At 38.0% G+C, this 15949-nt stretch overlaps 1 protein-coding gene and 1 long non-coding RNA gene across 4 annotated transcripts in view; one reads left to right on the top strand and one right to left on the bottom strand.

Moving 5' to 3' along the window:
* The window catches only part of LOC106950064 (cell surface glycoprotein MUC18-like), a 42338-nt gene that overhangs the window by 9282 nt on the left and 17107 nt on the right, over window positions 1-15949 (top strand). The gene's annotated exons all lie outside the window — the stretch shown is intronic.
* LOC106950068 (uncharacterized) lies at window positions 8483-15805 on the bottom strand. Its single transcript, XR_001425521.1, has 2 exons — window positions 15725-15805; window positions 8483-8640 (listed from the first exon to the last, which is right to left on the bottom strand). It is a non-coding gene; the product is annotated as an uncharacterized LOC106950068 (long non-coding RNA).

Genomic DNA, 15949 nt, shown 5'->3' with positions numbered 1-15949 from the left:
AAGGGAGAAAAAAAAAAGGGGGGGAAAAAGGGAAAAGAAAAAAAAAAAAAAAAAAAAAAAGATAAAACAAAATATCTATTTTTCTTGACGGAAACTCATGTGTAAGGTAAAGGAAAAACTAAATATATTTTATGCTTTTAATTCTTATCAAAATATATATTTATTCTTTCATTTATATATTTGTTATTTTATTTATATATGCCAGATATATATTTCTTCTTTTATTTATATATATATTTATTCTTTTATTTCTTATTATGTCTATTTTGGTCCTTTTTGGTTCCATTCAAAATCTGAGTAAGAACCATCTGGATTTCATTCAGGTTCTACGTGACATCAATATAATTTTGACTTATTGACAGTTTCCATTATGTCGGTTTTGTGTTTAGGTACAGAACAACACTGACAGGGTGTTCTGCAACAAGAATGTGGAGGCGAATCTCGCATAATTTGGTGTTTCACTGGACCAGCTAGTCGGTAATTTGGAAAATTGTGCCTTTAAGAAGGAAACTATGCAATTTTGGCCAACATAAACACAATCAAATGCGCAGTAATTTGTGAAGGGAAATCATCCAGACATACAGTAATTATTCCAAATATTCACGGTGACTGTGACTGTATATACATAGTACAAAGGATTGTGACAGTGAAGGAATGGGAGTGTTGTAATGGGAAGAACAATCTTTCAATCATAACCTGAAGGTTTAAACCAGCTGACAAAACACTGAACCCCACAATGTCCTAATTAGTCCCCTATTTGCTTTTACTTTTATAATCTGAATTAGAGGCCTTCACTGGTATACTCTGTAATTTAGTTTTGAACTGATATTTTTGTCTGTGTTTGAAAGAAAAATGTCCCTCTAGATGGAACTTTGAAGTATCATTTCATGATAGGCGATGAAGAATGCTAAGGAAATGGGAGTCTCTTGCTTGACAACCTTTTGTTTAAAAAATGACATAGTTAGCATGAAGATTTCAAACAATATTTGTATTTGTAGTAGTTTTCAAGTGATTTTTGTGCTAAACCTTTCAGCCCACATTGAAATTTGGTATCAATCTGTGTGCCGCCTTTTGAAAATTAAGCTTTGTAAACCGCACTAGAGCTCCCCCTGGTGGATATTTTGTTACGTTGTTAAGTGACGCTAAAAAAAGAAAATCGAGATCCAAGATGGCGGAACGTAACGCCGAAGAGTTCGTCAAATTAAGCTAATTATTACAGTGTTTCAGACAAGATTTGTTCGTAAGTATTGGTTAATGGTGAAAATAATAACTGTCTCTTTGTTTTGTGTAACGGTGGTGTGAATAATTTGTACGTTTAAGTCATTTATGAAAATTCTTTTTTTTTTTTTCATTTTAGCTCGCAGTTAGAATGGCTAATTTGCGATTCTCCTTTGCCTAAGCCTTGTATGTCACATTTTACGATGGCCAAAGTGAAGGCAGTGGCAACTCTTCAATAAACAAGTAAAAAGAAAGAAGTTTGGTAATTGGAGCGTCGTTGTCTTGCTGTCTAGCTGTTGAAAAATTGAAAACTTAGGCCGCGGGAGCACAATCTGCTTTAGAAAATAGCCTTTAATTACCTGCTTTTCACATATATGTTTTTTACTTTATCATCTATAATTTTAAAAAAGCACTGTGGTGGTGCTTTGTTTCCAAGCTATAACTTTTTGCAATAACAAATGTTTCCAAGCAGCAAAATTATTTTTTTTTTCAACGGAGGGGAAGCTTTTTTATCAGTCACTCACAGTTGCAGGCTCTAACAGAAACTTCTAGGTTTTCTTTATCAGTAACAACACAATAACCCCCGCCCCCATTCATATGCATAATATTATCAATCCAAACTTAGATAAAGTTAAAATGAAATAAAGAAATAAAGTTAAGATGAAATAAGGTTGAAAATTACATTTTTTCTATTACAGTACTTAAACATGTTTTACTGGACAAAACTTTCCCAATGTAGAAAATGTGACAGAAACCTTCTCTGTTAATGTGGTGTCAATGTTACATCCATGTGAAAATTGATCCTAGATATCACTTTTTTCTAACATTTTCAAAGTAATTAGAACCCACAGAGTTTCCGAAAGCTTTTACACGTGAAAATCACTGAGGATACTATTCAAGAAGAAAAAAAAAGTTCATATTGAAAATATTAGGGAATATGGATATGATCCAAACCTCCATGTGTAACCTGCAACATAATTTCTTTAAAAATTAACTTTATTATTTGACTATAATCCTTTTTTGCAGCATGGGAGGAAAGCGGGGATCACAGGATGAAAGACTGGGTTACAGCTGCCATGTTCAGGTTTCCTTTCTCTGAAAGTATTTTCTACACTCTGAAACGGTCTCGCTGGAAATCAGAGATGATTACGGGCCTGGTTATGTCGCTCATTTATAATGCATCCCTACTCCAGGAACTGCTGGTTTGATGAAGCTGTGATTTGTGTCATGTTCCCTGTCACTTTGTTTCGCTAATTGTTCATGATGATATCAGTCTGCTGGGTGCAGCGAGCAGCGAGGCTAGTGTAATGAATGTAATTGTCCTCTGTGGGATTGCTTGCTCACAGAGTCTTGTGAGCATCTTCAAAGCATCTTGGTTCACAGCTGCAAAAACAAACCAAAGCAGTCGTAATCTGTTGGATGATCCCCGAAATAAATGATAAATCAACAGCTGAAGAGGTCAGTAAAGTTACTGTGATTATGTAAGAGGTGGAAAGGAGGATCAGGTCGCCAACTTTGAAGCAAAGATCGGAGAAATAATTTCTCATTTTAACCACTACAACTTATTTTGACTCAGTTTGATCAAGCAAAAACATAAAGGTTGCAAAGTGTGTTTTTTATTTTTATTTTGTAACCCTTGTCTTTTTATTGGCACTTTGTCTTTTTTTTTATTCTTGCTGCAAAACCAATTGCCCATTTGAGATACAAATAAATCTGAAATGAATTGAAGTGGGACATAACGCTACTTCTTTAAATGTTCTGCATGGGTTGGAGTTTAAAACCATTTTTTGAGTTCATGAATGTGCCAAAGCGAAACAGCTCATAACATAAATATTTAGTATAAATTAAAAATGCTCCTATCAGAGTTTTGTGGCCAAATTTGGTAAAACTTTGAGTGGCTGATAGATGCTGAACAACAATACGAGCTAATTCTTAATGTCAGTCCATCGACGTTACATTTCATATGCAAAACTTTAATTAAGGTTTTATACAATACAAAACATAAGATTTTACTAAGTAACATCTCCACAACTACAATCCCAGTGTGTATGCTCTAAATAACGTAGATCCTTACCTTAACTCTGACATTTTATAACATTTCCAAATAGCTGCCTTTGCTGTATTTTATTTAGCCTTCCTGTTATCTGCTGAACGCCTTGCTTTCTCCTACATCCACAGCATATAAACTATGAACATGTCACTTTTAAATTACGTTTTATTTCTGTGCTTCCTTCAACCGTCTTTTTTTATTTGAAATAATTTATTCTGGGTCTTTTTCCTGGAATACCAACATCCACCGTGAAGAACGTTCACTAATTCCCATCATCACTTCTGTTGCTCTTTCTAGCTTCTGATCAACCTTTTCCAGGAAAAAGGAGGAAGCATGGTGATTGCTGGATATCTATTAACCATCAGTGAGCGCCTACGTTAGCTTAGGGAAAGAAAGCATCTTCACAAACCACAGAAAGATGTAGAAACATTAACAGTTTGGGACTTTTTGACTCACTCTTGAGTTGGGTTTTTTGGGAGAGCTCATCCTCATCCACTGCCTTGACTTACACACCCTCATTTGTCTCCTTGTCAAATTAAGTGCACATCATCTCATCGGTTCTCACAGATGTTGAGGTACAGAGACCAAGAGTACATTTCTTTACTGGGTTTCATGATTGCCTGTGCGTATGTAAATACAAGACAAGTATGTACCAGTCATTTTTTTCTCGTTTTGCTTTGGAAAGGCTCCAGAAGGCTTTTCTCCACTTTGGGTCAAAGGTGGTTTAATGGCTTTCAGACGAGCCATCTGCTCCTCCTCGTCAGTCACAGCGACTCCAATGTCAGAATGATGGCTTTATGGGGCAATGTGGCTGTAAGTGATAATTAACAGCCGGGGCGTCGGAAGGGTTGTACAAGAATGTTGAAATCAACCCTGTTTAAACTGTCAGACAGGATATGAGACGCGTGATATATCGAACGTGTGTGTGTTGAAAATGTGTGCGTGTGTGAGAATTTATTAACTTCGGTGTCATTGCAAAACTAAACTCTTATCTTAATTTGTAAGAATATAAAATAATTTATTCCTAACCCAAACCCAGGACTTTTGAATCCAACTATTTTGTTGCTGTAACAGTTTTCAGTATTGTTGTTGTTTTATATGGTGGCTTTTTTTTTTTTTATTGCTCTCTGCTTCATTCCTTAAATATCCGCTTCCCTATTAAGACTTGCAGCTTCAAAGTCCTTCATGACTACCTGCTTGGGGAAAATATAGGAAAACCTTTGAAAAAATAATCTGTAGACTGAGGAGACAATCAGTTCCTCGCATTTGGACACCAGCAGGTCCAGAAATGAGTTTTCTTGTCAAAGTCTGAATGTAAATCAGTGAGATGCTATTGTAAAACCTTAAACATGTTCATGCTCACAAACCCAAAATGGCCGAATCCTTGTGTCCATGTTTGTTTGGACAACCAGGTCAAAGTAGTTTGATCAGAAGCATCTCGGCTGAAACTGAGGAAATATTTTGGTAATTTTCATCATTTTTGTTTGTTAAAACGTTTAACAGTTTAACATCAAAAATAGTAGCATGTGTAAAACGTGAAACGCCTGCATTTTTTAAACTTTATATTGCAACATTTTGTTAATAAAAGCAGAGTTTTTGAAAACAAAGCTGCTTCTCGATGGTTGGCCTTCTGAAGCTGAGTTTATTTTGGAGTGATCCTGCAACGCTGAAGTACCAGATCTGTTTACTGGAACAGTTTATCTGCTTTCAATCTACATTAAAACTCAAGTAGAGTCTGATTGAAAGGCAGAGAGGACTACTCTTCCAGTGTTTTGTAATGATCTCTAAGACTGTGAATCCACACTTAAGACAGTAATTTGTCCTCCATCTCTGGCTGCTGGGAAAGTTCCTGATCTTTCTGTTAATTCATGTGCTTCTCCTCCTTTTGGGGTCAGCATCTCACAGACTCTCTCAGTTGCTGTTTGAAGTGTTGCCATTGTGTAAAATCCCCCTCCTAGCTGGGTTGAAGGGCATCTCCGCTTTCAGCTGGTCCTTCTTCTCTAACGTGATCGAGATCAGACATCAGTGGTTTGGTTGTTTACCAGGGTAGTTATGGCTAATAATTACAGCTGCTGGGATGTTGAGTCATTAATAATCTCAGCATGAAGGGAGCAAATAAGAGGGTTTGAGAGGAGAGGAGGTGATGCAGGAAGATCAGTCTGGGTGGGCTGCTGTTACTTAGATATGAGTCTGAAAGTCTCTGGGTTAGTTTTATCAAAAGGTGTGCGTATCATTGCTGTCTCTGGGTGTCTTATTAACCGAGGCGCCTCGGAGCGGATGCTAAGAGTGCGCAGCTTTATGTAAACATTATCAGACCCGGCAGAAAGATGAGTCTTCTGCTGTCTTCTTTCTAGCTGCTGAAAGACTAAAACACATTTTTTCACCAACAACGTTGCAGCACGTAAATCACAAGAAAAAAGTCTAGCATGAATATCACATGTATGTAAACCCACCAGTCATGTTTACAAAACATGGACATAAAAATGAAGGATGCATGCATATCAAGCATGTGTATTAATCTGAAACAAAATGTTGGTATGATGTTTATCTTAGAGAGCATCAAGCCACTTAACTCTGAATTTGCATGCTCCAACAGTGTTTTGATTGTGATCAGCTCATTTGAAGATTGCTTATCGGTTGTCATCTAATCGACTGAGAATGTGCAGCCCCATTTCCTTCAAGTTGTGTTTCATTAATGTCTAAATGAAAAGCAGTGGCGCTTTTAGCTGCTCGAGTGATAAGAAAACTGTGTTGAGCAGACAATTAATGGGCTGATCAGTATCAGAACTGACTTCCTGAATACAGAAGCTGCTGCCAATGTTTGCGTGATGTGATTTACTAAATTAGGTTTAGTAAAATCTCTTTGCAGGTATAACAGAATACTGTGAGACGTTATCTGCAGTTTCAGATGATCAAACAAATATTAATATCTGATAAGATGAGCTTTTATAAACAACTAATTGCTCCCCAAACCTGTTCGTCCCACATTAACATTTGTAAAAACTGGAGACGAGTCATTTTGGTCCATTTTTCTTTGCTGACAAACGTAAGGCAACAAGCTAATGCACTTTCTCTACTTTGTGCTTCCATCAATTAACTTATTGTGCATTTCTTAAGCAGCAGAAATGGTCAGCTGTAGTTTTGCACTTTTGGAGTAATTTGTCTTACCACTGTTCTGTGTTTTCTTCCACTTTAATTAAGGCTCTCACTTTGGTTCAGTGCTTCTCAGACATGTGTGTCAGTGGGCTTCTCAACTCTCTGAATCATTTTAGATCTGGGCATAATCTGGTGCCTTTTGGGATCTTTTAGCCCACTTCGTCTGATAAATTGTGTTTCAACGATTTCTTGATTCGGCAGTGATGGTCATGGAATAAAATAAATGATGCTTCCTGTGAGGCTCTTTTGTCAGATTAAAAGTAGTAGGTATTAAACACTTTATTAAGTCCACATTTTTTTTGGACTTAACATTTTTGTAGTACTGCAGTTCTGATGTAATTTTCTAATTTAAAATTTTGTGTTTTCAATAGTTGTTAGCAGAAAATTATCACAGTTAATAAAAATAGAGATTTCAAAGGATCAGTCTCTGTGTAATCTGTCGATATAATGTGTTTGATTTGGTAAATTGAGATACTGAAATAAATTAACTTTTCATTAATGAATATGACTGTATATTGGATCATTTATCCAGGTAGGATAAATGAAATTGATCAATTCTTGTATGAAAACTGCCTTATATGTTTACCTAGGTTATCAGTCTTTATGATGATCAAAGTAAGTGTGGCAAAAATAGAAGAAATTTGTAAGTGGGTAAACACCGTTTCACAGCATTAAATAAGTATTTAAGTTTTGTACATTTCTGTGAGTTTTCTATTGTCTCATCACAACACAAAGAAATACCAAAGACAGCAAACGTCTGATCCTCACTCTCATTTGGAAGCTGCAAAAGTCAAGACTAGGAACCCATCTGGATCCCCGACTCTTCTCCAGTCAGGTCAAAACACTGTTAATAATTCATGCCTCTCTTCAAAGCAATGCTGTGATGGACAAAACGTTCCTCTCACTCTAATGGAGGCTGCTGAAGATTCAGTTTTGAGCCAGTCACTGACTCCTCAGGCCAACTTTGAGGCAACAAAAACGGATAAGTTATGTACCAGTGCTGTCAAAATTACTCACTCAGCGGTCTTGTTTTTAATAAGTTGATTAGAGTAAATGTTTGGGTTGGCATTTTAAATGTTCTTCTATCAGTGGTTGGTATGATTAGCACAGTTAGCACTGCCAGCTTTATAAAAACAATCATCACCATGTGAATATTTTAGATAAGGTAGACTCTCTGAAACAAAATGTTCCTGAACAAAGTTCAGAACAAACAAACTAAAAAGATGATTGTTGTACTCTGTCTAGCCTTCATATTATCTACAAATAGTCCAGCACTCTCTTGATCTTCCACATCCTCCATAATGAGTTTCTCCCAGTTTTTGTGTTTCCTGTGTCTTCACTTTATACACCCATCTCATTCTGAAACTCTTTCCTCATTAACAGTCTCTGGATTTGACGCTGTGCGTTCACTGAGTGGAAAGAGGTGGGATTTACAAGATTTTCTAATTGGCTTCTTTTGGGTAAGGATCAAACAGGACAGATTTTACAGACGGTGTCTCTTCTGGGAACAAAATAACATTAAAAACTCAATGTAAGTGTGTCCATGTTGTATGGAAAAAACCTCTGCAAAATTATCACTGCTCTCATTTTACTCTTTATAGGTAAATGAGTAAAATGAACATTGTTCTTTTATTCTATGAACTACTGACTACATACCAAAACAAAAGAAAATTAGTATTTATCTGTAGAAAATGAGAAATGGTCAAAATAACAAAAAAGATGCAGTGCTTTCAGACCTCAAACAATGCAAAGAAAACAAGTTCATATTAATTTAGAAAGAACAAACTCATGTTTTAACACAGGAGTTCAGAAATCATTATTTGGTGGAGCAATCATGATGTAGGATTCAGTGCAGTGGTCTCTTCATTTTTTCCAGATCTGTATGTTTGTATTTCTTGTTTTACGACATAAATCTTTCTACTATTGTTTTTCTTTACTAAATTTAAGCAACGTTTGCCGAATGCTGCGTCTAATATTTAGCTTTCTGTAGCTTAGATTGAAGGTTGTCAGTAATCCTGCAGCCTCAACACACGGTGGATAAATAATCGTGCAGATGGATGATGGGTGGAAATGAACTCATGCTTTTTGTTTATTCTCTTGTCACACATACCAGCTGGAAACTTAACAATGTAGATGACACGTGCAACTTGCACCATTACTGCTCACAATGATGATAGTCTTGGATTGGTTTGCCACTTAGATAAGTTCAGAAACACCTGCAGAAAGAGGAACGAAAGGCAGCAGAACAATTACTTATTATAAACGAGGAAAAAACAGTTGTGAGTCATTGTTGCACCTTCTACCAAAAAAGGCAAAGAGCTTCTGCCGAGGACCTCATCCCGTGCGTGAACGGCCAGAGAGCTCTTGGTGTGTGGCTGCTCGCGTCTGCGCTTGTGTGTAATCTATCTTTAGCCCTAATATGCCAGCAGCAAGCGGCGCACATCTCATAGTTTAGAAGCCATGTCATGAGACTCCTCTCGCTCCCCGCCTGAATTTCTGTATCGTCACAATCTGAGCAGCAGAAAAATATTGTCCCTGCCGGCCTTTCCCATACAGCGTGTGTTATTTTATTGCTGCCTGCTCACAGAGTGGCTGACATGGAGACCGTTTGCTGGACTGGAACGTGGGAAAGAGGATGGAGGGGGAGTTTGTACCATCATGGGAGCAGGCATGAGGAAATGGCCCACTGAGATCCACTCTGAGACACACACACACACACACACACACACACACACACAGAAAGGGAAGTAGGTGTAAGTTTGTGAGGCGGAATGTAATTCCCCATATTTTTTTAATATTATGGGAGCCGTAGAGTAATACATGGGAATAAGACTGCATCCCATAATCTCTGTGTAAACGTGGAGGAGAGTGTATCAAAATATCTGACAGTGGAAACTCTGAGTAAGGGGCACCAAGTAGAGCTGTAGATTGACTATCAAAGAGCAGAGAACAGAATGAACTTCCTCTGGACTGCATGAACTGCTGACAGGAGACCAAAGGCCGTCTTATCAAGGAGGAATTGGGCTCAGCTCGCAGAAAGCCGTGCCACTTTTGGCAGCTGAGTGTGTCGGGATCTTCAGTCATGTGTGCTAACTTTCCACAACATTTGATGAAACAGATGGGAGACATCTGATAGCTACAATTATCTTGTTAAAAAGCACATAGAAAGTAGCAGATGTTATCGTTCCTGATGTGGAACAACATGTACTGATCCAATCACAAAGGACCGTCAGAAAGCCGCTACAACTGAGGCTTCCTGATTTCACACCCAAAAGTGTGAAATCATTTGATCAGCTGTAAGGATTCTCCTTACCCATATTATAAATTATAGAGACTTAGACTTAGATTGTCATCAATTTTAAAAAATTATGCACTTAAAACAAGCTCCTATATGTTGCTGAAAAGTAACTACGGCGCACACGTAGACCGGTCGGGACACTGAGACGATAAAGGAGAAAGATCAGGGTTAGGAAAATGTTGGTATCGTGATCACATCAGCCTTCAATGATAATATAGCAACAACAAGGTCTTCTAATGCTGCGTAGGCCTTCTGACACTTTTAGATTTATATTTAGCAGATCTAGTTTTAAAAGCTACATTTGATGAGTTGAAATATTCTTTGATATGATCGTAAGATGAGGCCTTTTCCATTAAATGCATGTGCATTTCATTCAATATTGTAACAATTTGAGGGTAAAATTCCCGTTTGCAAGGTCTTTCTTTTAATTTGATCTATTTTTCATTTCTATTTTCCATTTTTGTAATTCTGGTCTAGTTTCTAGTTGAAATATTTTATTACACTTGAAATAAGGCTTACACTAACTTGCCAGTAGGAGCTTGTTTTAAGCACAGCATTTCTTAAAATTGATGAAAAAGTACTTGTTCTATTGGCAGATTATTTCACTTACAGCAAAAAACTTTCCCCGTGTCACAAGGGAAATAATCTGCCAACAGAATCAGTACTTTTTCAGCAGTACTAAGGAATGTTACTTTTAAGTTAATTTTGTCTTATTTCAAGTGCAATAAGACATTTGCCATGGAAACTGGACCAAAAATACTTGATAATATTTAATGTTTTTACATTGTAGTTTCACTAATCTGTGAACCTGTTTACTGGTGATTCATTAAATTAAGTGATCCTAATTCTTTGTGTATTCTTTAATTTGCTCTTGTTTAACCCTTCAGTTAAAGACTCAGTGGTATTTTATAGATGATGTTTTGTATCACATATCTCGTTTGGAGTACAAAAAAGTGAAAAAGATGCTTTCTTTCTTTGCATGGCTTTCAAATATGTTTCCTCAAGGAGGCATAAAAAAATGAGACAAACTTGGATTGTCAGACCTCAGGATTGTCAGGAAACGCTGTGAAGCCGGGGTCTTTACGCTTTATTTAGTGGCAGCTGATAGGAGCAGGTGGAACAGGGTTTATATTTACTACTTCAATTTAAACCTCCTGTATTGACAATGCTGTTGCCAGGAGTGAGTCTCATCTGGAGCCTTCTTTGTGCGGCCTGTGAGTCAGCAGAGATACTTTTGAGGACGGAGCTCTGGGAACCGAGCGATGACCTTTACAACAGGTGGTCTGCTGAAACCACATGCACCATCACATCATCAGGAGAAACTGGAGAGCAGTGTGACTCCCTCCTCCTCCTCCTCCTCCTCTCTGTTGTGTGGTCTGCTCCTCTGATCCTCTCCTCTCCTCTCTATTTACATTCCTAGTCTCCACTATCGTTCCCACATTCTGAGGAGTCGTTAACCGTTTTTTTTTTTTTTAGTTTTCATAAAGGCACGCCGGGTGGATGCTGCCGGCATTTGGCTCCGGATCCCAAGAGGATCTATGATTGTTGTTAGGGAAAGTGTCTGACACATGACTGTGAAGATCACCTTGTTTTCCCCCTGAGGCATTGAGGGAATGTGCAGCTTGGTTGCCACAGCTGCCGCCGTCCGTCTCTTTGCCTCTGCACACGGCAATGAAAACATCACCTGAGCCCAGCGGATGCCACAGTTGGAGTCTCTCATGGTGCAGAACGGTTCAGTAAATGATCGCGTCGAGATCTGCATCCATCCATCATTACACACCATATCAAATTGGTTTGGTATTGGTGATACGCTGTGGTGCATTTCTCAAATCTTCGAATCATTGTGTCAGTCGTGCACATCGTGCAATGTGCAGTTCTCGACTTTTTCCTACATTTTCGTTGGCGTGTCGTGGATCTTTGTTCAATCGTCTCAACCTCCACAAATCGTCTCAACCTCCACAACATTTAAGAATGAAAGTCCTAACATGCAAAAATGCTTAAGCATGAACATTTCTGTTAAAACACGAGTCTAAGAGTTTCTTTAAATATATATGTAGATGGAAACGTAGCTGACAGAGAACATACCCAGCTTCATTTACTGCAGTTTAAAAAAAATTATTGGTCCCATCAGATGATCACGAGTCAGATTTTTGCTTCTGTCTTAATGAACAAATCTCCCAGAGCCTCATAATCCACCCTTATAGAGACTGTAGAGTATTGCGGTGTTAAGAAGAAACATAAAACAAATACCACATGTAGACGGTGTTGCTTTAAGGCCAACACTCCTCAAGAGAAGACAAATTACTGCTTTTACTTGATGCAACAAGAACAAAGTTCTTGTTGGCCACAACGTTTCATTCTTCACAAGAGCCAATGTGCTGAGGTCCCAGGAAGTTCTCATAAGTGTCTCCGATTGCACTACACCCTCCTCATATTTATCAGACATCAAGTGAGAAAAATATTCTGCCCATAATATGTGTCAAGAACAGACTGTCCAGAACCAGGGTGGCAAGAACAGAATGAAGTCATTTAGCGTTTGGAGCCCTGAGTGAGAGCACGTCTCCGTTGTGGTTTCTGAATTAACCTTTACAAAGACATGGTGACAAATTCACTATTTGATGTTCCCACTTCGAATCAAGAGTTCCTGCTTAAAGCCTGCAGTCAAGGAGTTGAGAAACATTCTGGCTTTTTTATTACTTCTTCTACCAACTGCGCACTGTGAATGCAGAGAAATCAGTGATATGATAAAACAGATATTTCAGGGTGTGAGAAGAAGGCATGTATTTTGATTATCTGTTTGCAGCTGTAAAGCTCGGTAAGTCAGAGAGTAAGAAAATAATGAGATAAAAATACGAGCATGACCTTAAAACTCCCACTACGTTGTGAGTCATGGCTGCCTGTGGTTTTGTTTTTTCTTCCCTTTAGAAAATATAAAAGAGAATCTGACTTCTTGGTAAACTTTATATCTGTCAGGATGTAGATAGACTGCAGCTTGGGGTTACACGGCACACACAGCTGTGCATAAAACATTACATTACAAGATATATTGTAACACTTTTAGAAGATCAAGTTTTATTTGCGATATAGAATAGCTGTGCTGTTGAAAAATGTAAGCGGAAACTTTCTTTTAATTATTTCTTTTGGTTATGTCTCGATGCACATCCGGTTTCCATGCCCTATTTTTGCTTTGTGGTGTTGGCATTTAGTGCTCAGCATATATATATATATATATAAAAAAAAGAAGTCCCTTAAGCATTTTAAAAGCTTACTCTGAATGCATAAATAAATTCAAGAATCCATGGAGCTTCATTTCATGACAAAATTCCTGCAGCTCTGTGGAGAGCGTGTCAAAGAGACGGCAGCCGGACATAAAAGGTCTCATTTCAAAAATGGCCACACATTAAGTATATTTATTGATATCTGCTTTAGAAAAATCAGTCATTCTTTCATTTTAGTGACCTATTCATGGCGTTTCAGACTGCAGACTGCTGAGGGCGATTCATGGAGCAGTGAGAGGCGTCTCAGCTCTAAATCTCGTGTGAGACATACGTGCACGCGTGTGTGTGTGTGTGTGTGTGTGTTGAAAAGCCTCAGGGTGTGTATGGCTGCACGGATGTGATTGATGAACATGTGACAAGGACCTCAGTGTTTGTGTCTTCAAGAGTTTCTCGTTGCATTCTTCTGCCCTGTTTAGAAGTGGGTGGGATGGCTGGTCGGCTGCATCTCTAGTTTCTTAAAGTAAAGCTGAAACGTGACATATCAGATTGTAAAATACTTTGTAATCTGCCTAGAAATTAGTATAAATTTACAGGTGGATAGAGAGAACATCTCAAATGTTTAAGGCATCCCTATTTTTTTTTCAAAACTTTCTTTCAAGAAGAAAGACGTTCTGTTATTTATTGTTTTTCTAAGTCAGGATTCCCACACAGCGCGGAAAAGATTATTCAAATATTTTCCGGGAAGGGACGATGCCACAATGATGGCAGTGTCACGGTTTGGTTTCGTCTAATCCGGTTTGTGCCCAGACACAGTTTTGCCCTGCATGTCATTTTTGTCTATTAATTTATATTCCGACATCAAAACTTCCTTTATGTTTTTGAAGATTCTGTGTTTAATTAAAAGATAAATTTTCAATTGATGGAATCAGACTTTTTAAAACTTTTCCAGAACTTTTCATTTGACATTAATTGTATTTTTCTTTCATTTTCAGTTCAGCTTTTGTGTCTGCTCATGAAAGGTGAGAGTGCGGTGAATGTGGAAATCATAAAAATAAAAGAGGCCAAGTGGGAGTCAAAACAGGTGTCAAGCGGATCAAAAGCGTCTAAAAAACGTACATCTCTAATAAAAAAAAAGAGGAATCTGGTGTCATCCTGTTCATTTTAGCCTTGTCAGCCAGTCTTCTTCACGCTTTCCAATCCTCTCAAGTGACTTTTATTTACATCCATGTAAACCACAAACTGACGGAGCCACTGGTTTCCCATGCTCCCCCTCTCTGGTGTCCCGCAGTCCGGCTGCTGTTTCTGCTGCCAGTAGGGCCGGCGTGCTGTAAGTGTGCTCTGTCGTGTAACCAAACAAGCCTGAGAGGCTGTTGTTACTGTCAGACGTGACATGGGTGAAAAACACGCCACGCCACGCCACGCCACGCCGTTGCTTTGCCAAATCAGCGTACGAGAGCGTTTGTTCTGCCTTCAAACACAGAAATCAGGACACCAAACACAAAGATTTTATCTGTAACTCGATGTAATGCACAGCTCATTATTTTTAAGATGATTATAATCACGATCCCATGTGCTGTCCGGCTTCGTGTTTGTGCTCCAGCTGCACAGTCACTTGACAAGATAATGAGTGGATAATTGAAATTAAATCTCGGTTCATGACCCATTACTCCCATGCAAATAAAAACCCCTTGAACACAACATTTATTACGGTAGAGCTTCAGCTTTTTTTTTTGTAAAAAAAAAAAAAAGAATTTATTTCATGAAAAAGGGTTTTCAGCAAGGAAATACTTGCTATGTAAATATTAATGTAGCTTCTTAGAAAAACTAACCTTGTGTCAGGCGAAACTGATTACATAAAGACGCCGCAATGCAAACAGAACAGCGTGCTCCCTCTTTGGTATAAACGCTCATGCCTGCTCCCTGCAGAACAGGGACAAGAAAGTCTGCTTTTCATTCACTGAACGTTTTTTTGTTTGGAAACTCGTGAATGAGACGCAGCAGACCTGGAAGTTTGTCATGCGCTCTCTTGTAATAACGTGTTTATGGCCTGAATCTGGTCGGATCAGCACATGCTGATTTGGACTTAATGTTTTTTGCACTTTCCAAACATTCAAGCTTTCAATCTGTAAAAAAATGTTTGAGCTGAAAAGCGTTTTTAACCACAGACATTTTACTGACATTGTAGCTGAAAATGTTACCTAACTGGAAGATCAGGAATATTTATTTTCATGTGACTGACCACTATGAGCTCTTTCACACAAAGGGTAAAACACATATTGGCTCAGAAGTAAGTTGAGATCCAAAGTATTTATCACTTTTTTGTTCCAGGAGCTATTTTTGGTTAAATGTTATTCCCCCACTGCCTGAAGAACCGTTACAAATCTGAAATGAATCCGCTCGTGCTCTGGTGATGCTTCAGAGGACAAGGAAGTGAGCAGAACAACACCTAACCTCACCAACAGAAAACCTGCACATCTAGGTTTTCTAATGCAGTCAGTGTTGAAAATAAACTCTATAAATCAGGCACAAGATAGTCGTCAAGACCAGCCGCAGTCTGTTAGACTTTTTAAATTACGTTACTGCCGGTAAGATATTGTAACCACTTACCTTGGTGTCTGTAGCTCCCCTAAAAAGTAGGAAATTTACTATCATTTGAGGTTATTATATGGGTTAATGCTTAACTGTTATTAAACTATTTAACTATCTATCCCTAAAGCTGAGGCTGGGGAAATAATTGATGTTCTAAACTGAAATTAGGGCAGAGAGAGAGAGATTCATTCATACTGTTCTGGTCGTTTCATCCTGTTGCAACTCGGGAAACAAGCTGAGATCCAAGGAAGTAGTGAGTCTGATAAAAATCCTAAACTGGAAAAAATAGTAGACTGGATTAATATTAAGATTTGGAACAATTAATAATAATCCAAAAAAATAGTGAAAATGGGATGAATGGTGAATTTAGAGAAATTACTACGCAAGAAAAATAATAGTAGTCCAAAAAAGTAGTTAGTT

This window comes from Poecilia latipinna, unplaced genomic scaffold, assembly GCF_001443285.1.
Source record: "Poecilia latipinna isolate Pla-1442-1.1 unplaced genomic scaffold, P_latipinna-1.0 Scaffold376, whole genome shotgun sequence".
Classification (NCBI taxonomy): domain Eukaryota; kingdom Metazoa; phylum Chordata; class Actinopteri; order Cyprinodontiformes; family Poeciliidae; genus Poecilia; species Poecilia latipinna.
Note: the sequence above shows the minus strand (reverse complement) of the source record. Positions and strands in the feature narration are given on the sequence as shown.